Below are 23,634 nucleotides of genomic sequence, written 5' to 3'. Positions count from 1 at the left end.
AGCGCTTCATTGTCAGAGAATAGTCTTCAGTTGGGCCCAGTAGGGGTCTGGTGCTTGGGTCCACTGCAGCTGGTCAGAATCAGTTTTGATGAACCACAGCATTCAGTCTCGTTATCACCCAGGTCCGGGGCGTGTGCTGCTGTAAGTGAGAATTTTTCTTCTATAATTCACGCCTACTCTTCCTTTACGGAAGCTCCCTATATGACAGGCATATATGTAAGGTAACATGTTTCCCCTTACAGTCCTTAGCTCAGTGCTTTAAAATTTCAGTCATCTTTTTTTTAAATTGAATATATTGGAGTGACACTGGCTAACATAATTATACAGGTTGCAGGGGCCCGGCTCTACAACACATCTCTGTTCACCGTATTGTGTGTTCACACCCCCAAGTCCAGTCTCTGTCCGTCACCATCCAGCCTCCCTAAGCCCTCCGCCTCCCTCCTTCCCCAGCAATCACTGCATTGCCGTCCGCACAGTCATCTTTGATAAGTGTTTGCAAAGTGTGTATATAAATCAGTGATATTCATGAGCTCAGGTGGTCTTCACCGCTCTGCCCAGTTACACCCTAGAATTTGCCCTTCTTTCCATATTCTGCTTTTATCCAACATGTTTATAGAGCTAAACATTTATGCCACAGAATACTATTGGGTTGGGGAATAAGTTCGTAGCGTTTTTATATTTTCTTTTATTTTACAACGATTTCTTTGCTGTTTGGCAAAGGGTAAGTATTCATTCGATAAAACTCTTTCTGCTCTACAAAACTATGTTAATTGTATTTTTGAGTTATTTAATTTTTTATTAGTTTTGAGGCTTAGAAATGGAATACCCAGGAGGCAAAAATCAACATTTTCGACACCTGCTCTTCTTTGCTTTTCATCGAGGTCAAAAAGCTGCCGAAGCAGCCCGGGACATTTGCGACGTGTATGGAGAAGGTGTCATAGGCGAGTCTACAGCATGGAAATGGTTTGCAAAGTTCAAAAATGGCGACTTTGACGTCGATGACACGTGCCGCAGCGGAAGGCCTTCTGAATTCGATGAAGAACGTCTCAAATCACTTTTGAAGGAGAACGGTCGCCAAACCAGTCATGAATTGGCAGAAAAAATGAACTGCGATCATAAAACAATTCTCAATCACCTTTATTCAATGGGATTTACCGAAAAATTGGGAGCCTGGGTGCCTCACGAGCTCAACGAGAAAAACAAAGAAAGTCGCCTTCAAATTGCTTCTCAGCATCTCACCCACCATCGAGCAACACGTGGTCATAAACAGCGCTTTTTGTACCTAATTGTCACGGGAGATGAGAAAAGGTTCCTATACATCAATATGAAGCAAAGAAAGGAGTGGGTGGCTCCAGGAGATACGCCAAAGCCGAGAGTCAAGCCGGACCTTCATCCAAAGAAGATCATGATATGTGTTTGGTGGGACTGGGAGGGCATGGTGCACTGGGAAATGCTCGAAAAGAATGCCACGGTCAACAAGGAGCTCTACATTGCCCAGCTACACCGCGTGAATGAGGCTATTCGACTGAAAAGACCTGATCCACATGGTCAAACCATACTCCTTCACGACAACGCCAGGCCCCATGTTGCACAAATCGTCAAAGCCGCACTCCAAGAGCTCGAATGGGAGGTCCTTCAGCATCCGCCGTATTCTCCGGACCTTGCACCGACCGATTACCATCTTTTCCGCTCCCTGTCAAACCATATGAAGGGCGTTACCTTCGATAACAAAGAGGTCCTTAAAAACTGGCTCAACAACTTCTTTGACACCAGACCAGGCGATTTTTGGCGGAACAGCATCAACAAATTGGTCGAGAGGTGGGAAGAGGTTGTAAACAGCAACAGTGAATATATAATTGATTAACTTATTGATATAATTATTGTTTTTTGTTTAAATAAAAGTCTTCAGTTAAAACGCTACGAACTTATTCCCCAACCCAATATAAGGGAAATAGAGCAGTACTGTACCTGTGAAATTCTCCTTAAACAGCAAATAGTAACTAGTCAAATACTGCTGTCTGCATGATTATATCAGGCAGTCGGGACCCCTAGAGTTCTCCTTAGATTTAAGGATCACTACTCAAAAGGCAAGGTAGCTGGCAGGAACATAAGCTGGTACAGCCACTGTGGAAGACAGCATGATGGCTCCTCACAAAACTAACAGAGCTTCCACATTGACAGGGGAACCCCAAGTTAGAAATTTGGCTTCAATAATAGTAGTTTTTTAGTTGTAATAAATAGGAGACTGTGTAAGGGGTTAAATTACAATAATTTCTTGTAAGGGCTCAGTCACAGAATTTCCTGTTTGGCACTGTAGATAACTAAAAGTTTAGCTCACAAGCCTTGATCTTTGCTTTTTGCCTAAGAACTACAGGGAGTTCTCTTGCAGAGAGTTCCCAGAGGCACCAGACCCCAGCCGTTCCAGAGCAACATCATGACACCAGAGAGACTTGTGCCAGTGTCAGAAGGACATTCCAGGGAGGCATCCCTGCAGACCTATCTCCGGCCTCCCACGCATTGTTACGTGACTAACTGTGCAGACGTTTTCCCCCTTACACCATTACTAACAGCCTCTGAACCCTATAGAAACCTCTAGCACCAGGAGAATGTTAAGGCAATTCTTTGGGACAGAAGTCCCCACTCTTCTAAAGTGGCTGCGATTTGAATTAAAGACATTCTTATACCTACTCAGCCCGTCTCATGTGAAATTGGCAAAAAAGGTTGACAGCACAAATCTCAACTTGTTCCAGTAACGATATAACCCAGCAATCCCTCTACTGGGTATTTACCTCCAAAACTTGAAAACGTTGGTACACAAAGACACTTGCACCCCCATGTTCATCACAGCATTATTCACAGTGGCCAAGACATGGAAACAGCCAAAGTGTCCCTCCATAGAGAATTGGAAAAAGATGATGTGGTACATATATACTATGGAATACTAACTCAGCCGTAAGAAACGATGATATAGTATCATTTACGACAGCATGGATGGACCTTGATAACATTATACTGAGTGAAATAAGTAAATCAGAAAAAGCTAAAAACTGTATGATTTTGCACATAGGTGGGATACAAAACTGAGACTCATGGACATAGATAAAAGTGAAATGGTTACCAGGGAGAGGGGGGTGAGAGGAGGGGAGTAAAGAGGGCCAAATATACGGGGACAAAAAATAATTTGACTTTGGGTGATGAGCACACAATATAATCAACAGTTCAAATGCTATAGAGCTGTTGACCTGAAACCTATGTACTCTTATTGATCAATGTCACCCAATTAAATTTAATTTTCTAAATAAAAAATAAAAGTCAGGGAAGTTTCTCAGGACATGGCGGTAGATGAAGAAAAGAGAGGTGGGTGATGTCGGGAAGTAATAGAAGGTGGGAGAAATTGGAAAAAAGGGAAGAGGTTAATAGATATCACTGTGGTGAATAGCAAGAAGAAATTAAAGAAAAATGGTTGGGGAAAAAATGCCAGAACTGAAGAAGCCTGACCCAGCCAGGGACACATACAGCCAGAAGGCCAGGGACAGCAGCAGCTGGAAGAACTTGCAAAGCTAAGCTAGTCTGCTTTGCAAAGTCTGGCAGGAAAATGCCGTTGGCAATGGCTGAGGCACAAAAATGCAAGTGACTCATGCAACCCAGCTCAGTAAATAGCTTCTACTGTGGGACACCCCCTTTCCACGCATTCCCAAGCCTCTGTCCCTGACACCCACTCCCTGTGCCTCTCTTACATGTCTCCCTCTCTGCTGTAGACTGAATGTTTGTGTCTTCTGCCAAATGCAAATACAGTAGTACCTTGAGATATGAACAGACCAACATACGAATTTTTTTAACATACGAGTTGTAACTCAGTCCATATTTTTGTTCGAAATCCGAGCAAAATTCCGAGATACGAGTCGTGATTCAGGAAGCTGCCGCTAGCTGGCACGTTGGTGCACGGGTCCAGTATTTGGCAGTTTGATATACAAGTTGATTGACTTACAAGCTCGGTTACAGAACAAATTAAATTCGTATCTCAAGGTACCACTGTATTGAAACCTAACCCCAATGTAATGAGATTTGGAAGTGGAAACTTTGGGAGGTAATTAGATCCTGAGGGTGGGTCCCTCATAAATGGGATTAGTGTCCTCATAAAAGAGACCCTAGAGTTTTCTCAGCCCTCTCCTCATGTGTGGATTCAACAAGAAGAACACTGTCTATGAACGAGGAAGTGGGACCTCATCAGTCATCAAACCTACCGGCATCGCCCTGGCCGGTTGGTTCAGCGGTAGAGCATCGGCCTGGCGTGAGGGGGACCCGGGTTCGATTCCCGGCCAGGGCACATAGGGGAAGCGCCCATTTGCTTCTCCACCCCCCCCTCCTTCCTCTCTGTCTCTCTCTTCCCCTCCCGCAGCCAAGGCTCCATTGGAGCAAGGATGGCCCGGGCACTGGGGATGGCTCCTTGGCCTCTGCCCCAGGCGCTAGAGTGGCTCTGGTTGCGACAGAGCGACGCCCTGGAGGGGCAGAGCATCGCCCCCTGGTGGGCAGAGCTTCGCCCCTGGTGGGCGTGCCGGGTGGATCCCGGTCGGGCGCATGCGGGAGTCTGTCTGACTGTCTCTCCCTGTTTCCAGCTTCAGAAAAATACAAAAAAACAACAACAACAAAAAAAAAAAACCTACCGGCATCTTGATCTTTGATCTTGGACCTCCCAGCCCCTAGGGCCGTGAGAAATAAATGTCTGTGGTTGAGAGACCACGCAGTCTGTGGTGTTGTACTGGAGCCACCTGGACAGACTAGCACATCCTCCACCACCTCTGCTGCTGTTTTTTCTCCTATCTGTGTTCACAGTGGGGTGACCATGGAAATTTTTGGTGGGAAGCATATGGGCATGGGGGACAATCAGCAGCAAAGTAGAGTGTTCAGAAGTTACATCGAAGACCAAGGAGCCAGGAGCACCGCTGGCCACCAGTAGGCCTCTGCCTCCCCAGACATGCCAGGAGCATGAAGGGGACAAGGGTAACCTCAAGGCCCAGTTCTTTCCAGGCTCAGAACTGCTCCAGGTGTTCTGTGTTTGCGCAGTAGGACCTGCCCGAGGCCTCAGTTATTTGATATGACTGTACCTGACTGCACGTGGCCACAGTCGACCTTCCAAAACCCAGTCAGGATTTTCCTGTAGGCACTTTGGCAGTGCTGCTGTCCCAAAGCTGAGAGGTGTTGTCCAAGCTTTGGACTAAATGGGCACTTCACTCCTTTCTCATCATGCATTTCAAATGAGAAGAGTGCTCAAGAGGAAGACATCTTCTGTAGGTTTTACTTTTCAAAAAAACAAACTGATACTGAATGCAACCTGCTTTCTGTTAGCTTACTTGGTAAATTTTTAAAAGGTTATTCTCTAATGAAAACATTAGTTGAATGTGTGTCAGTTATCAACAGAAATGGTGAACATTCATTGAAGCAGATGTTAGCAAAGGCCTCACGTGTCACTGGGCATTTCAAGTGAAATCTCCGGATTTCCTAGTGAGTCCTGCCAAGCAGCTGAATAGATGATCCTGGCTCAGTTCACCCCTTTCTTCTTTATTATGTTCAGGTTTTCTTGCCATAACCTCATGTTTACAGCTACCAAAGGAAACAAGGTCCTCTGGGCCCTGAGCACAAGCCCAAAACTCAAGCCAACCTTCAGCAAGTAGTGTGTGCCTGCACTGGGGACACATCTGGAACTTTTTCTGTCCCATTTCCCTTTGGTGGCAAGAGGCAGCTCTGACATTAACTGCCAGAGACTTCATCTGAGTGGAGGCTAGCTACTTGACCATTATTCAACTAACAGAAGAAGAGACTGTGCGTCTTCCTAAGAAAGCTCTCCACCAGGATCAGAACTGCAGCTCCTACTCTAATGACTGTGAGACCTGGAGCACAGCTCTTATCTTCTCTGAGTCTTCTATCTCTTCACCATCACATGGACTTGATACCAAGGAAGAATCCTGAACGCTCATTTCTTACATGCTTGGCCAGGTAAGCAGTGCCTTAGGGTATCAGCCAGGCAAATGCATTTACTTTTCTTTTTCGTTGTTTTTTTTTTTGGTTGTTGTTGATGTTTGTTTGTTTGTTTGTTTTAGTGCATGCAAGAGAGACAGACAGAAAGGAAGGGAGAGAGATGAGAAGCATCAACTTATAGCTGAATAGTGGTTCATTGATTGCTTTATCATATGTGCCTTGACCAGGGGGCTCCAGCTGAGCCAGTGCCCCCTTGCTCAAGCCAGTGACCTTAGGCTTATGCCAGCAACCATGGGGTCATGTCTATGATCCCATGCTCAAGCCAACAACCGTGTACTCAAGCCAGAGACCTGGGGTTTTGAACCCGAGTCTGCAGCGTCCCAGATCAATTCTGTAGCCACTGCGCCACCACCAGTCAGGCCAACTACATTTACTTTATAAAGTTTAACAACACAGCTCTGAGGAGCAATGCTGGTACTTGAGTGCTCCTAGCAGCAGGAGCTCTCAACAATTATACCAATTTTAATGTTTTTTATTCTTTTGTGGAGAAAGCATGACAAAGTTTACAAGTGGTCAAAAGGTCCTGAAATAGTTTTTTGGCAAATATGTCAATAAAATCAATCCCTAGTTCCCTCTGAGGGCTGGTGCCACTTTGGGACATCTCAGGGAAGCTCCAAGCGGGGGAGTGCTGAGAAAGACTGACAGACCAGGGGCTCTCTAGTGAGGCTTGTGTTCTTTAGACAGGATGAGGGGCCATGAACAGCAAACGAATAGATGCTAATTTCAGCTGGTCACATTCAACACAGTTGTACAAGACAAAGTCCAAAGCCAGGGTGTGAACAGGGTCATGCCCTCCCTGCCAGCTCTGGGAGAGGGTCCCTCCTGCCTCTTCATAGCTTCCAGGGCAGCATGTCATCACGTGGTGTTCTCCCTGTGTGTGTGTCTCCGGGTCTGTTTTCTCTTCCTGTGATGGCGCGGGTCGCTGGATTATGGCACACGCTTATTTAGTATGACCTCATCTTAAGTTCACCAATTACATCTTCAAAGACTCGATTTTCAAATTAACTCAAATTCTGAGGTTTGGGGTAGGCAAAAATTTGGGGGGGGACATTATGCAATTCAACACAAAGAGCAACAGCATATTCAGCAGCTGGTAGTTTTCTAGCCGCCACACGCTATTCCAGCTAAGGGTAGAATAAGCGCCCCAGTGAGAATCGGGCTGCAACCAAGAGGGGACAAGAGAGCAGGAGAGTGAGAGAAGCCCTGGAACAGACAAAGCTGCCACAGCGAGGGTCACAGAAACGCCATTGCTCAGGACCACGAACTAAGAAGAAGAGCAGAGGAAGAGTGGGACAATAGTCAATGAACTAGATGTCCAAACCAAGGCAAGTGGGCCCCAGAGCAGAAGGACAATGGTACGACTCCTGAGGAAGACTGGACATGGAAAGTTACAAGAGTGGCCCTTCATTCATGCATCCTCTCCTCTTCTCATGTGTTCATTTTGCGCCAAGCAAGCACCTAGCATTTTGGAGACAAAGACCAATAAGGCTAACTCCTGCCTCACAGAACTGTGTCTGTCTTGAAGCCTTTGCTCTCTAGTTGGAGGGTGATGGAGACACAGAAGCAGGACAAATAATTCCAGCATTTTCACATATGGAAAAATACATATTAAATAGAGAAGTTCACAAGCCTCAAGCCTGTGTTCTATTAATATGAGGGACCAGCAGTAAACTTAGACTGCTCAAGGAGTTTATAGAAAAAGGCCACCTCTTTTCAGTCCATTAAAATCCCCTGTGAGGCTTACTGCAGTTTATCTGTTTCCATCCTATTTTCCTAAGAGAAGGTGAACCTCTCTAGAGCAAAGACACCACCTTATCTCTCTCTTTCCCTAATACACCCTGGCCCAGCATGGGGCCCAGAATTAACATCATGTTACACATATGAAAACTGTCTTTCATAAAAGAAAATAGTTGGAATTCAATGAAGCTTACTTTGGGCAATGAAATATAAGCAAAAGGAACATGTCATTTTCTGGCATAAGCTTTAAGAGTCAGTACACAACTTGTCACTTTCTCTTTTGTTCTGACAGTGGCTACCTCATAAGCCTGAGTCCCAGGGGAAGAGCCGTAGAACAGACAAGTCACACACACAAGACATTAACCTTTGTGTAGTCAGCCACTAAGAATTGAGGTGTGTTATAACAGCAAAACCTAGCCTGTGTAACTTATTCATCAATATACCCTTGTGTTTTTCCAAATACAGTTAATGTGTTTTACTAAATCATTAATTTCACTCTAGTCATCAAGTGGCTATCAATCACTCACTATGAGCAGAGGCCTATTCTGCTAAGAGATAGGGTCACAGCAATGATGAAAGGTGTCTGTCCTCAGAAAATTTGCAATCTTAAGAAGAAGGTGGCAATGTTTTTGAATGGCCATACAGAACATCAAAATATTGAAATATTTTCATATAGTTGGAAAATTGCACTGCCCCAAACCCCAAATGTTTCCTCCTTTCTGCCTCAGCTACCCAGCCCTCCTACAGAGCATCACCCCTCCACACTCACACACACACACACACTCAAGATCAAGAACTAAAGGATTTACCTTACAACACAGAAAAGAATCAACTCAATCATTCTGAATGATTTATGTTGATGTCTTTGTTAAATATTTCTAAAATCACCCTTGAGACACAAAAATAATTTGGTACCTTGAGTATAAAGTTCAAGGAAGAATATGAAGAATTAATGATCCATCTGCAGGCTGGGACAAAGTCCGCTTCCCCTAACTGGTCTTCTGGTACTTACATTTGAAACACTGCCTGAGTGAAATAAGGCCCCCTTCTTAGAGTGGATTCAGTTTCTGTCTACACAGCTCCTCCATTGCTCAAGGCTTCTGGGCATGTGTGCATGTAACACACACACACACTTTCTTCTAGAAAGCCATGACTTCACAGTTCTTCACTTCTAAGGATATGCAACATGGTAAGCATTCAATGAGGCATTGTCCTGCCTGTCCTTCCCCATCATGTAGAATTGGTTTTTGCCCCTACCCACCCTGTTTAAACTCGTACACTGACATTTACTCATGTGTTGTTCCCTCTAGACTCTAGTGTGTATAGCACAAGCTGGGATTGTGTCTTGTTTAGAATGAATAAAATGGCTCTGGATTTGGGGGAAAAGAGAAGAGATAGCCGGGAAAGTTAGAAGAAAGAAGGGCTAAGGAATAAATCCTGCAGAACACTTTCAGAGTGGAAGCAAGAGGAGAAGCCAGCAAAGAGGAGTAAAGAAAGAGGGAGAGAAACAGAAGAATTAAGAGATGGGGTCAACAGAACAACTGAGAGGAACCAGGGGTCAAGCCATTTGGGGAAACATGTTTTAAGAAAAGAGAGTGTCCCGTGTCAGATGTGGGACACAGCCAGGACATGCTTCAGGCTGAGGGCTGAAAATAGAGCAGGGGATGGGCACTTAGGATGTCATGCTTTACCTTAGGAATAGCAGTTTCATGATTAATTGACATGAAAGAAGAAGGTGACAATCCAATTGTACTGGGATGGAGAAAGAGTGAGGAGCAAGACAGTGACAATGAGGGCAGCAGTGGGCTCTCTAAAAGTCTAGTGACAAGGGAAGAAAATTGAGCAGTCAACAGAAAGGAAGGAAAGGTTAAGGAGGACATTTCTTCTGAATAGAAGGACCAGAATGTGTCTTGTGCTGTTTATACATACCAGCCTGGATCATGGCCTCTATAACATGGCCAGGGCTGGGCTAGGGGCTGCCCATGGGAACTACACCAACCCAGCTTGTGTTTGAGGGCTCAGATTCACAGCCTCTGTCCTGTTGGTGCCCAGCTCAGATGAACGTTTCTAAGCTCCTGGCTGCCTTTTTGAGGAACCTCGTGTAAGAGGCAGAAGAACACCACCTCAGAGAACATCAGCAGCAGCCACGCTGATCCATCTCCCATCAGGTGCTCCTCTCAGCTGAGACAATCATGGTATCTGCATATTTCAGCTCTGGTGGTGTTTCATCCCTGATAGAACCGCCTCACTTCTGTGCCATGCCTTGTTGTGGTCGTGATAAATGCCATTTTCAAGTCGCTAGAGAAAAATACTCTCTTAACAAAGCTCTCCTCTTCTGCGTCCTCTGGCTCTTTGAAACCTTAGAGAGCTCCTAGTGAGTGTGCACTGCACCTGGAGACACTAAAGGCAGCAATAAACTTCTGAAGGAGAGGCATATGCACCATGTGCTCTTCTTTATTTTCCTTGGTTGATGAACCCATGACAGTTAAGAAACACTGCAGTCAGTTTTCTCCAAACAGCCTACATTTGTCTTACCATTTAAGATGATATAGTATTAAAGCAATCTCCTAAGTGACTACAGAAATTATTCAAACAGAACCACTGTGATAACACATTAAAGGTGTGTTACTTAGCAACCAAAAAATAGACGCACTCTTAAAAATTAAGATGCAAAAGGTGAAAATACATATTTCATTCAAAACCAGCCTTACAATAATCCATAAAAGCAATCAGAAAATCACTCCAATGAAGAAAGTAATGGCAACAAGATTAACTTTTTATGTTTAGAGATCATGCCCAGCTCTGAAACATGCATTAGTAGGAAATGAACATCAGCCTTTCCTTTCATGGCAGACCTGTGCATGGGCCGGCCAGGGCCAGGGTTCTCTGATGTGTGACCCAACGTGAAGTCTCTGATCCCTCCTCCTGGCCCTCTTCCCAGCATCCTCATCTCAATCCTACTCTTTCCACTGTCATCAGCACCATCGCCACCTTCTACCACTGCTGCTGTGGCTTCCTCCCTGTAATTCATCACAAAACTTTTTTTTGTATTTTCCAAAGTTAGAAGTGGGGAGGCAGTCAGACAGACTCCCCCATATGCCTGACTGGGATCCACCCAGCATGCCCACCAGGGGGCGATGCTCTGTCCATCTGGGGCATTGCTCCACTGCAGCTGGAGCCATTCTAGCACCTGAGGTGGAGGCTATGGAGCTGTCCTCAGTGCCTGGGTCAACTTTGCATCAGTGGAGCCTTGGCTGCAGGAGGAGAAGAGAGAGAGAGAGAGAAGAAGAAGGGGAAAGGTGGAGAAGCAGATGGTTGCTTTTCCTGTGTGCCCTGACTGGCAATTGAACCCGGGACTTCCACACACCAGGCTGACGCTCTACCGCTGAGTCAACTGGTCAGGGCCACAAAACTTCTTGATCAGAGTATGGTGGAAGCTGAAAGTGCATAGTGGAAGTCTACTAACACTTTTTCTTTTTCTTTTTGTTATTTTAATGTGATTGTTAATAACAACAGGTTGTTTAAAATGAAAAAATGGAGAACAATGATAAACTGGTCAGGACACTAACAAAGCAGTCATAAACTGGGACTAACCCAAGAAAACAGTTATCGTCACCTCTGCTTAAGACACATTATATTGTCTGTCACCACCTGCACATCAACATTAAGAACACTAAAAGTGGGACAGGCCAACCTTGTGTGCCCACTGAGTGTTGTTAAAAAAAACCCTAATGACTTTAGCTCTACTAGATCCAACTGGCAGTTCCAGGATATTTGCTGAACAAGTTCACTGACAGCACAAGGAAGCAGACAGACAAACCTGGAATACTGTTAGTCCACCGGACAGGTAACCTGGTTTCTTCAAAAGCTACTGTTCTAAATGGGGTGAAAAGGGCTGGGAACCACCATTGAGTGAAAGACACTCAGGGGGCATAAAGCAATTCAAACTGGGGAACAAAATTTTTGTTGCATCCACAAAAACACTTGTTCTTACCTAATTCAAATGTGCTGATCTCAAATCTGACATTAGTTTTTTTCTGTACACTTATCTAAATACACTTGATCCATGTTCACTTTCTTTGTCCTTAGAAGAAATAAAACCATTGAAAACTGGAACTGGGAGTGTCTCAGAGTGTGGGATATGTCGTGTTGCTGAAGGAATATTAGGATATGCAATTATATGCCATTTTTTCTTGCTGATGCCTTTTGTATGGATCAGAAATAACAGTCACTGCTGTGGTCCTTAGGTTTACGCCAAAGCATGGGAATACCAAAAGGCATTCCTTTGCGTTTTTCTTTTGTCCAGTCACGAATCATTTCCTCACAATTATGACACACAATATGAGGAGCCCAATTCTTGTCTTGATCGCCAAGGGGAATTTGAAAATAGGAAATATATGCACGTGTCACAAATGATGAAATATTGCGCCTTTGATGTTGAAGTATATAACAGCCACATATAAAACAGAAGGTGTCAGGACTATTCTTACATTTACGCCTACTCGAAAAAGCCATGATTCAATCTTAAAACAAAATAAGAGGGTGTTTTTATCAGAATTTTACATTTAAAAACAACTACAATTATGTAAAAGTGATGTTTGTAAAACATTAATTGCCTTGTGGTTATGTTCAATCCAAGAGTCGTTGCCTGTTAACTCCAATTTAAAAACCAATGCATGCCATTAACTGTAACAAAAAGAAATTAAAACTGCATAAAAACTAGAGCATGCACCAAAAAATAAATTTTATATTTGGAATCAGCGATGCAGAAATATATAGAAACAGTTCTAAAACCTCATGCAACAGAAAATAGAAAAAAAATTGTTCCCCAGTGTAATATAAGGACCTTGTCTGAGCTTGGTTTGAAGGTAACCAATGATTTTTTTTTAATTTTTATTTTGGAGACAATCAAGATGTTAAGATATACCAAGGAATTATTGTACCCTTGGTGTGATGGTGTTACTGTATTATGTAAGAAAATGTTCAGTATTTTTCATCTCTGCTGAATTACATAGAGATGATACAATGTGCTTTCTGAGACTCACTATGAAATACCTCAGCAGAGAAAACATGGGGAATAAATGAGGCCAGCATGGCACCGTCATGATCAGCCTAGAATCTGGGTGTTTGGTACACAGAGGTTTATTATACTGTTCTTTTTACTTTTATGTAATATTTTACATTTGTATTTAAAGTTAAAAATAAAGAATAGAGCTACAAGAGATGTGTTTTAGGCAGTCCCTCTATTTTTCAATCTGTTCATCAATATTGCCCGAGTATGATTAATTTCTTTGATTAATCATACTCTTTGATTAGGTGGAGTGAAGACTCCACCTAACTGATTGTGATGTTTTATTTACCACCTAGTGAAAGCTATAGGGACCAAATGTCCATTTTCTTCTTAATACAATGACAGTGAAATACATTTTTTTTCTGATCAGCTAGTCTGGAACTTTGGATATTCAAATTAGATTATGTCACCCTCCTGGCACTTTACAAAACCCAGCCAAAATTTGTGGAAATAAACTAAGCTCACTGTGTTGTCCCACAGTTTTGTTCCCTGCCCGCCTAACTCTTCTTCTGAAGTTATTGCCCAGTTGTGCTAGAGGCTTCCTGCCATGGTCAACTCTTCCCTCTGACTCTCTGGCCCTGGTACCCCGCCATGTACTTGGTGACTCTATGTTGTGTGTGTAAAAGATGGTTTCCCAACAGCCAACTACCATAAACAACACAACTAATTTTCATCGCTTGCTAACATGAGCCCTTCTCTTAATACTCTGATAATCCAGCCTGCCCCATTTTGGTCATATAGATAAGATAATATCTGTCTTGTTTCCAAATTTGTATGGTTTTATGATTTTGCATACTCTGTGCATTTGTATAAAATCATTTGAGGCCAAAAATGATGATTTCTAGTCATTTGGCTCTTATTTTCTATAACTGGAAGCACAAGTGTCTCCTCTGACCCCAGGCTTTTGTCTTCTAAAACTCCAGTACATCATAATAGTGAGTGAATATTTTTATAACAAATGAATGAATGAAGGTAATGCATATGTCTTTCATTCTGAAGTTTCCAGGATTAGAAGTATTTCCATACATTTCTCCCCACTCAATATTAATTTAAAGCTGTTAGAATCCAGTTGGCCAATCTCCCCCCAAAGCAATCTCCCAGCCTATTGAGATGCATTTTATCCTCTAGCAAGATCCTGCCCTCCTCCCCTCTACTCCCCGCGGGAAAAGTCAAAGTTCAGAAAACTACTACAAGCTGTGTAATTTTGGTCAAGTTACTTAACTTCTCTGTGCTTCAGTTGAGAAACTATAAAATAATATCTACTTCAAAAAAAAACTACATACTCAAAGCATTTGAAATAGTGTCTGAACTATACTAAATCTTCAATAGATATTAGCACATCGTATTACTATTAAAGTCACTAATTTGTTACTGTTGTGACACCTAGTTGTTTCATCTTTCACTGACACTGATTTTTTATTGATTGCTGGATTTTAGAAAGAGAGAGGGAGAGATGAAAACTGATTTGTTGTTCCCCTTGGTTGTTCACTCATTGGTTGCTTCTTGCATGTGCCCTGACCAAGGATCGAACCAGCAACTTTGGCATATCAGGATGATGCTATAACCAACTGAGCTACATGGCCAGGGCCTCATTGACATTGATTTTTTTTAAAATAGCAAAGAGGTACTGAGGTAATGAGGAACAAAAGACCCAAATTCAGAATAAGAATGCAACACTAGTGAATTCAAGAGCAGGTGCCAACAAACCAGCAGGCATCACCAGCATATTGTCCCAATTAAACGACATGCTAATCTTCAAAGTGATGCCTGTGAGCAGTCTCTGGAAGCAACTGGAGGTTGGTCCTCTACATTTAAAAATTGTTTGACTACAAGGGCATATTGCCTACTACTGAGTAGACAGTACTTAAAAAAGCAGTAAAGAGACAATGAAGTTAGAAATGGGGAGGCAGTCAGACAGACTCCCGCATGCGCCCAACTGGGATCCACCCAGCACACCCACCGAGGGGTGATGCTCTGCCCATCTGGGGCGTTGCTCTGTTGCAACCAGAGCCATTCTAGCACCTGAGGCAGAAGCCACAGGGCCATCCTTAGTGCCCGGGGTAGCTTTGCTCCGGTGGAGCCTTGGCTGCGGGAGGGAAGAGAGAAACAGAGAGGAAGGAGAGGGGGAGGGGTGGAGGGGCACATGGGCCCTTCTTCTGTGTGCTCTGGCCAGGAATCGAACCCAGGAATCCTGCACACCAGGCCGATGCTCTACCACTGAGCCAACCGGCCAGGGCCTAGGAATGCCCTTGTTGATCAAGCTACCCAAAAGAAAATTATTTGGAGCAACCATGACAGATCGAGCAATTCAGTCTCATACTATTCATCACCAGAACGCTGCAGCCCTGTGTAAACAGTTTCAACTTTCTCGGGAAGCAGCACAGCAGATTGGGAAATCCTGTCCAAGGGGTCCTATACTACAATCTGCCCTTTCATTTGGAGTTAACCCTCAAGGACCCCTACCAGGACAACTTTGGCAAATGGATGTTACTCATATACCTTCATTTGGCAAACAGTCCTATGTCCACGTTACAGTGGATACGTATTCTGGATTTATAGTAACCTCTGTCAGAACAGGAGAGGCTGCTAAGCATGTTATAGCTCATTGTCTGTATGCCTTGTTCTATTACTGGATTTCCTAAACTGGTTAAACTGAAAATGCTCCTGCATATGGAGCAAAAGCATTTACTGTATTTTGTCATTCTTACAATCTTTAAAGTTAAGGTATTATTAGAGTGTACCCAGCAAATATTTTAAGGTCAATTTAAAAAAATTTAAAAGGGGGTAGTCATATCCTGGAACTCCTATGGGTCTACCATACCATGCTTTTTACTTTAAAAAAATTTTTTTTTAATTTTTTTTGAATGCTGATGAACAGGAGACGCCAAATCTTTTTTGCCTGCAAACTACTACCTTCTTTATTTGATCCAGCTAATAACACTGTTTTTGTCTTTTTCCAAATAGCTCCAGATATATGGAAAAGATTTATATAGGTGGATGGGGATCCTCAAACCCCTCAGCGAGATCTTCTGAGCATGGCTTTTAAGATACCTAGAGGCAGAAAAAGCCCAATAGAGATCAGGGGAACTACCAGCTTTTAGGATACACCCTTAAAGGCTCCAACGCCCCAAAGGAGTTTCATAGGATGCCAGCTGGGTCCTGCTTCAATAATGGAAAGGAAGGTCATTGAGCTAAAGCCTGCCAGATTTACATGCCTCTGCTGTGAGGAAACAGGGACACTGGAAGGTAGGCTTCCCCCTCGCTCCTCTAAGGGAGGGTTCAGTCTCTCCCAGCCCTGCTCCAGCCACCTATGACCTAACCTTGCCCAGAATGCTGGGGTTTGCCACTGAAGGCTGAAGGTACCCAGGGCCACCGGCCCCATCTACGACACTGTGGACGAGCCTATGGTATTTCTTCCAAGAAGCAGGTAAACTGATCTCATTTGCACAAGGGCCACTTAACTATGTCTTGCCTGAATAGTCAGGTTTTTTATTCTTCCCTCGAAGATCTCTGTTGTGGGTGTTGATAGTCTTATTTTCTGCTGCTTTGTTTAATATATAGTGTTTCCTTTATTCCTCCTACCCCAATGCCCCACTCATATTTCAGGCTGGGACCTACTCCTAATTTAGAGCTCTCTTCCTCCTTTTGCCAACTTCTACTATGAATCTACCTTTGCCACCCAGCTTAGTGTATCCCAAGGTTCTCTTTACCAAGCCACAGTCACAGAGCTCCAGGGAAAAGCAACCTGGTCTCCTCTCTCCAGGCAGAGGAGAACAGAAGCTCCATATCCACACATGCTGCAGATGGCTTTTCCAGTCTACCTGGGTCATTACCAGCTAGAAGCAGTGGTCATTGGGACTTGGATGTGAGCTCCAAAGTATAGAATTGTGACAACCATTCCAGTGCCATGCGGACTTTTCCTGGATGTGGACTTTTCCTGGACTCCTGCTCCATGTGACAGCTCCTAACAGACTGAACTGGGGTTGGGTTGCATTTTTCAGGGATTTGGCATGGTGTTGGGGCCAACTTGGACTTGGTGAACATGTTAAGGACACTACTCTTTTATGGATTCTTGCTGTATTGGCCAAGAGTTTGCTTAAAGGCTTTAATCACTGTAAAAAAGAAATAGAAGACTAGATAAAGAAGATGTGGCATATATATATATATATAAAGCTTTGGTACATGTATATGATACTATGGAATACTACTCAGCCATAAGAAATAATGACATCGGATCATTTACAATAACATGGATGGACCTTGATAACATTATGTGGAGTGAGATAAGTAAATCAGAAAAAACTAAGAACTATATGAACCCATGCATAGATGGAACATAAAAATGAGACTCAGAGACATGGACAAGAATGTGATGGTAACAGGGGGTAGGGTGGGAGGGTGGGGAGGGGGTGAGGAAGGGGTGGAGGGAGGCTCCCTCTGGGCACAAAGAAAACCAGATAGAAGGTGATGGAAGACAATTTGACTTTGGGTGAGGGGTATGCAACATAATCAAATGTCAAAATAATCTGGAGATGTTTTCTCGGAACATGTGTACCCTGATTTATCAATGTCACTGCATTAAAATGAATAAAAATAAGATTAAAAAGCAGTAAAGAGACAATAACTTGTAAGACCAGCAGCAAATACATTTCAATTTGTCTAATGTAAAAAATTAAATCGTCACTTTTTCTGAATATTATTTTCTAAGATAAAAAGCCTTGTCTGAAGATGGCTTTATGCCAAAATCCAAATGCCAAGGATGAAAAGTTTTGCTGCACATGTAAGAAGCATGTGTAGAAAGGTCAGCCTTCTAGAACATGGCTGGAAGTACTCAGAATCAAGGGCAGACCGTGGAGGTCATCTTATTCCTTACAGTTACTTTACAGATGAGGAAACTGAATCCCAGAGAGGTTAGTGGTTGTTCCGTGTTACCAGATCTAGACCTAGGCCATCCCTTTGATGGTGCAGTTAGACCAAAGGTACATAGTCAAATCACCAGGGCAACCCACAGGAGAGACAGATGCCTATGAAGCCTGAACAGACAAAAGATAAATAAGTAACACATCCTTCAGAGCTTTTGGGAAATAGACTATAAATATATGAGTCAACATTTAGAAAATAATAAAGAAAACACATGACAGCTCACCTTGAACATCACTCAACATGAATGCCACAAAACAAAACAGTTCTCAGAATTTTTCATATGTGTCACAAATCATACAATTTCCAGACAGTTTATATTTTGATTTCTCCAGGAAAAACTCAGTGGAGTCTAAATTACTGTCACCATTTCCAGTGTTTGTTATTGTTTTCAAAATCCTAGACAGAGGTTTTATTCACTGTAGATGCTCACTACCAAGTCTCATAGCCAAGAAGGGGCTTGGGAAGGGGGGTGGGGTAGATTTGATAGATTTCTTAAAGACACAGTCATTATATAAAAGCTATTTTTTTCCAAAAGTTACTTAAATTTTTGGTAGCTGGGTGAGTGGGAAGGTGGGTGGGTATGTCAGCATGTTTAGAATTTTCTGAGAAACACTATACTATCTGCTCTAGGGAAGGCTCTGGAGCAAAAATATCTGAGTGTAAATCCCAGCTCTATAAGGTGCTATCTGTGTGACCTAGGCAAGGAATTTAATGTCTATTATGTGCCTCAATTTCCTCATCAGTAAAAACAATCCAAGAAAGAGAATTTAGCTCAAATTATTGTTCTGAGGATTAAATGAGCTGATGCTCATACAGTCTGCAGAAACTTCTCTGGTATGCAGCAAACATGTACTTAAACACTAACTGTTTCTGGCCAGAGGTCACTCACCTGGTCACCAGTTTACCTGGAAAAATGCCCAAGTCGGCCTTCTACAAAATCTGGGCACTACAGCCTAGCCACTTGAGTCACAGACAAGTCTCAGTTGAATTTACATTAAACTCTAGCAAATATATCTGCTCCCCTGTACAGTAAATTACAAGCCACAGACAAATGTCTTCCTCCAGGTGCCAGCCCCAAAAGCAACTCCAAAGGCAAACTATTTCCATGGAGCACCTACTGTCTCTTAACACAGCAGGGAAGATCAGGTATCTACCTACCTACACCGAGAGGTCACCGTTGGGGAAAGAACACAGCCACACACATTCTTAAGTTAAAAAAGAAAGGGCAACAGAAGCACCAGGCTGTGTGTCATCTTATTTAACCAGCAATAAAGAGAAGCAAGTACCAATCAGGGTCTGAGCAGTGCTAGGGCCACTGTAAACAAGAAGCTATAGCTGTCCACATAGGTATAAGAAGGACCCCATGCTCCACCGAGATCAATGACCACTAAGCTGCTAAAAATAAGAACAACAATTTTTAAAGAAAGACATAAATACACAAATCTCTATGTAAAACCCAAATAAATACATAAACCCCCAGACCGCAAATGCAATGCCACAGCCAAGGTTCCCTGGGTCACCACTGGGTTCCTGTAAAGCTGTCTCTTTAAGGGGACATGCTGGGCCTCTGTGAGCACTGGGACTTAGTTCAACTTCCAGAGCTGCAAGGCCAGGACTCCGTGACTCACCACGTCATTCTGCTGAGCCCCTGCTTCTCCAGAGGACTGTTGATGTCTGCCATGAATGCACATTTTCTAAACTGTTGACTTATTCTTTAATAACTCTTAACATCAATTTATTGAGCACAGTCTGTGCAGTAATGTATGACTGAGTAGGAGGCAGAGCAAGGGTAAGTTAAGAAGGATGAGTCAGCTCTCCCTAGACTCCCTCCTGTCCTCTAAGTCTGGACTGGCAGAGTACTCTGAGAGTGCTTCACAACTCACATTGAAAATAAGGAATTTACTTAGTTGTCCTTACATGGTCCGGTCACTTTCTAGTGATCAACAGGTCTGTCAAAAAGGGGTTGTGGTGTTCACTTTCCTGTTGGGATGGTTGGCAAGAGCTGCCCAGAGCTGGCCTAAGGCCACTCTTAGAAGTGCCCCCACATTCTCAGAAATCCTAAACTCCTTTCTAAGTGTCAGGGAGCCATCTCACACTTGTAGCCAGAAAGCCTGGGCCAGGAGGCTAACACGAGACAGAGCTGACTATGAGTTGGCATAAATGTGGCAAAGAGGAGCCCAGACCTGTGCTCTGGGGTGATCAGTGTGGTTAGTGTCTGTGTATGCTTAGGATGGCTACAGGACTCTCCACTGCTGCCCTGCAGGGTAGATGCTCCATTCCTCCCCACATGCCTGAGAAGCCTCTCTTGCAGATACCACCACTCCCTTGAAAGCTGGTACTAAGACCTCTGACCTCAGGATAGCAATGAGAAAAGTCAGAGCGGGGAGAAGCGAAAGCACTGCCCTTTCAAAGTACTTCAGCAGCCAAGAGGTGAAGACGTGGAAATACCTTCAGAAAACCTTTTGTTCCAAGAAAAACACTGGAATGGGCCCTCTGGGTATGTAAATATAAAGCTCAGAACAGAATTAGAGAACACAGTAGGAAAGATCAATGAAATTAAGAGCTGGTTTTTTTATTTTTTTAAAGATAAATAAAACTGGCAAATCTTTAGCTAAATTAGCTCAGAAGAGAGAAAAATAAAGTCAGAAATGAAAGAGAAAACATTATAAGTAATCATATGCCAATAAAGTGGATAACTTTAAAAAATGTATTCATTTTTAGAAACATAAAACCTACCAAGAGTAAAGACAAGAAGTCTGAGCAAACCAATGCTGAATCAAGAGATCAGGTCAGTCATCAAAATCCTCCCAACATAGGGAAGCCTAGGACCAGATGTTTTCACTGGTAAATTCTACTATTAAAGAAGAATTAATGCTAATCCTTCTCAAATTCTTCCAGGAAAATAAACAAGAGGGAAAACTCCCACACTCATTTTAAGAGGCCAGCATTACTGGCCCTGATACTAAAGCTAGATAAGGATACTATAAGAAAAGAAAAAGAAAAAGAAAGAAAAGAAATTGAAGTCCAGTGTTATTGATGAATATAGATGCAAAAATTCTCAACAAAATATTAGCAAACCAAATTCAACAACACATTAAAAGGATCATTCACTATAACCAAGTAGGATTTATTTCTGGGATAGGCAAACATGGTTCAACATATGCAAATCAATTGATGTTGTACATCACAAAAATAGAATGAAAAATAAAAATCATATGATCATCACAATAGATGCAGGAAAAGCATTTGACAAAATACAACATCCTTTCATGATAAATAAGAAACAACAATGTGGATATAAAAGAAACAAACTTTAACTCAATAAAGGCTATATATCAATATTATAAACCCACAGCCCACATACTTCATGGTGAGAAGTTGAAAGCTTTTCTTCTAAGATCAGGAACAAGACAAAGGTGCCCACTCACCACCCCATTCAACATAGACCAAGCCAAAGTAATTACCCAAGAAAAAGAAATGAAAGGCACCCAAATAAGAAAGTAAAGAGTAAAATTGTCTTTTTTTTGCAGATGATATAATTTTATATATAAACAATCCTAAAGACATCACACAAAAAAACTTCTAGAACTAATCAATAAAGTCAGTAAAGTTGCAGTATACAAAATCAATATTCAGAAAATTGTGTTTCTATACACTCACAACAAAACATTTGAAAAATAAATAAAGAAAACAGTCCCATTCACAATACATCAGAAGCAGTAAAATACTTAGGAACAAACTGAACCAAGGAGTGAAAGATCTATTCACTAAAAATTACAAGACTTGGATAAAAGAAATTAAAGAAGACACAGACAAATAGAAAGATAGTCCATGTTTATGGGTCCAAACAACTAATATTGTTAAAATATTCTTATTACCTAAAGCCATCTATGCAATTCAATGCAATCCCTATCAAAATTCCATCAGCATTTTTCACAGAAATAGAATCCTAAGATTTGCATGAAACCAAGAAAGGCCCCTAATAGCCAAAGCAATCATGAAAAAGAATAAAGCTCTAGGCATCATAATTTCTGATTTCTTTTTTTTATTATTTTTATTTATTTATTTATTTATTTATTTATTTATTTTGTATTTTTCTGAAGCTGGAAACAGGGAGAGACAGTCAGACAGACTCCCGCATGCGCCCAACCGGGATCCACCCGGCACGCCCACCAGGGGCGATGCTCTGCCCACCAGGGGGCGATGCTCTGCCCCTCCGGGGCGTCGCTCTGCTGCGACCAGAGCCACTCTAGCGCCTGGGGCAGAGGCCAAGGAGCCATCCCCAGTGCCCGGGCCATCTTTGTTCCAATGGAGCCTCAGCTGCGGGAGGGGAAGAGAGGGACAGAGAGGAAGGAGGGGGGGGGAGCAAATGGGCACTTCTCCTATGTGTCCTGGCCGGGAATCGAAGCCGGGTCCCCCGCACACCAGGCCGACGCTCTACCGCTGAGCCAACCGGCCAGGGCCATAATTTCTGATTTCAAACTATATTACAAAGCTGTAGGAATCAAAACTGTTACAGTAATATAATGTTATAGTAATTATATATACAGAAATATAGAAAAAGTAGAAGATATATAGAAAGAAGTTAGGATATAATATTAAAAGCCATTAAGGCAAGTGAATAAGGCTATGACATCTGGACAGGAACTAATCTAGTGTGTACAGATATGAGAGGCAGACTCTGCCTTTAGCGCAGGGCCCAGTGAGTGTGTGTGTGAAGTTATATAAAGATAAAAAGTGGATTGAAGTCATAATTCTGTAGGTTAACATAAACAAGAAGCTTCCCTAAGAACACCTTAAAAGTGGCTTGATGTGACATTTCCGTAGATTAACATAAAAAGGGCACCCTGCTAGGACCTCCCAAAAAGGTGGTTTGAGGTGATAATCCTGTAGATTGACACCTGTTAGAAGGGAAGGCCAGAAAAGGTACTAAAGCTAAGAGGCCTCCCTCCTGCGGTATTTGCCCAAACTCCAGCTTTTAAAACTGTCTCCACACCACTCTGACCAAGGACAGCTAAGAGGAGCACGCCGGACGGGGCCCCCTTATGCTGTAGCCAGGCACGCCAAAAGGACTTGTAATAAACTGCCTGTGTGATTTTTGCAACTTGTGTGTCAGTCATGTCTTTCCTCCTGTGGCAGTTGGTCTCAGCACTGATAAGTAGAATCCTCATAGCCTCCTCGAGAGTAGTCTCAAAGAGCCTGCCAGCCCTGCTGTTAAGCAGGAGTGTCCCACTGTGTGGGGAAGTTGAATCGGGATGCCTGACTGTAGAGCTCGGGCTCTACTGGGACAAAATAGTATAGTACTGGCATAAAAATAGACACATAGAGCAACAGTCAAAATAAAGAGCCCAGAAGTAAGTCTTCATATATACAGTTAACTAATATTTGCAAGGGAGCCTAGAATACTCAATGCAGAAAGAATAGTCTCTTCAACAAATGGTGATGGAAAAATTATACAATCATATGAAGAAGAATGAAATTGGGCCCCTAGCTTACACCACTTATAGAAATGAACTCAAAATGTATCAAAGACTTAAGCATAAAACCCGAAACCATAAAACTGCTAAGAAAAAACATATGGAAAATTTCTTGACATTGGTCTTGGCAGTGATTTTCAGGCATGACACCAAAAGCAAAAATAAATAAGACTATGTCTAACTAAAAAGCTCTGCACAGTAGAAGAAATGACTAAAAATTAAAAAGCAACCTACAGAATTGAAGAAAATATATGCAAACTGTATATTTAATAAAGAGTTAATATCCAAAGTATATAAAGAACTCATACAACTCAGCAACAAAACAAAAAATAAATAACCCAATTTAAAAATGCCAGAGGAACTGAATAGACATTTTTTCCAAAGAAGCCA

At 42.6% G+C, this 23,634-nt stretch overlaps 1 protein-coding gene across 1 annotated transcript in view; it reads left to right on the top strand.

The window, feature by feature from the left end:
* Positions 1-1,760: 1,760 nt before the first annotated feature.
* Positions 1,761-23,634, top strand: part of SGCG (sarcoglycan gamma) — a 454,763-nt gene continuing 432,889 nt past the window's right edge. Inside the window, exon 1 of the mRNA XM_066236856.1 lies at positions 1,761-1,818. The gene's annotated coding sequence lies outside the window, so the exon portion shown is untranslated. The remainder of the gene's footprint in view (positions 1,819-23,634) is intronic.

This window comes from Saccopteryx bilineata, chromosome 6, assembly GCF_036850765.1.
Source record: "Saccopteryx bilineata isolate mSacBil1 chromosome 6, mSacBil1_pri_phased_curated, whole genome shotgun sequence".
Classification (NCBI taxonomy): domain Eukaryota; kingdom Metazoa; phylum Chordata; class Mammalia; order Chiroptera; family Emballonuridae; genus Saccopteryx; species Saccopteryx bilineata.
The sequence above is the reverse complement of the archived record's forward strand: the minus strand, read 5'-3'. Positions and strand labels throughout refer to the sequence as shown.